This window comes from Alligator sinensis, unplaced genomic scaffold (genome assembly GCF_000455745.1).
Source record: "Alligator sinensis unplaced genomic scaffold, ASM45574v1 scaffold118_1, whole genome shotgun sequence".
In the NCBI taxonomy this organism is placed as follows: Eukaryota; Metazoa; Chordata; order Crocodylia; family Alligatoridae; genus Alligator; species Alligator sinensis.
The window spans coordinates 327,777-328,293 of record NW_005841850.1 but is presented as its reverse complement, the minus strand read 5'-3'; the positions used below and the strand labels follow the sequence as shown (position 1 = coordinate 328,293).

The following is a 517-nucleotide window of genomic DNA, read 5'->3' as shown; positions in this document are numbered from 1 at the left end:
AAGAGCGGCAGGCGGGGGAAGGGGGCAAGAGCCCGTGCCTTCCCACTGATTTCAGAGGCATCCCCGATTTAAAACCACAGCTGAGCCCAAAACCGGAGGAAACCTAATGCCAAGGAAGCTAGTCTCGCTGCCCACGGCTCAGAGGGAAGACCGCTCTTACCTGGAGCCTTTAAAAGCACAGGACTTCTTACATTTTTTATTTTTCCTTCCCCCCCCCCGCAGCTGCAAGACAACAGAGGGAGCAGAGACGCACCCAAACGGCCAGTCTGCGGGGCTTCAAAGGGGAAAAAAGGAGCGCGAAGCGAAGGACTTCTGGACAGCGCCTCTTCCCCCTCACCGAAAACGCAGAGGCCAGAACACCTCGCTGCAAACGCGCAGCTCAGCTCACGTTCGACAGCGCAGCTGCCGGGTACCGCGCCGGCAGGCTGGGGGCACCGCCGCGGAGGGAATGACGGCAGGGACGCGGGGAGGACCAGCCCGCAACTTCCTCCGCGCCGCGTCCCCCCCCCCCCCCCCC

At 62.9% G+C, this 517-nt stretch overlaps 1 protein-coding gene across 2 annotated transcripts in view; it reads right to left on the bottom strand.

Annotated features, from left to right (window-relative positions):
• YPEL2 (yippee like 2) overlaps positions 1-511 on the bottom strand; it is a 36,394-nt gene extending 35,883 nt beyond the window's left edge. For both annotated transcript variants that reach the window (XR_003095213.1, XM_025209960.1), the window contains exon 1: positions 254-511. The gene's annotated coding sequence lies outside the window, so the exon portion shown is untranslated. The remainder of the gene's footprint in view (positions 1-253) is intronic.
• Between the last annotated feature and the right edge of the window lie 6 nt (positions 512-517).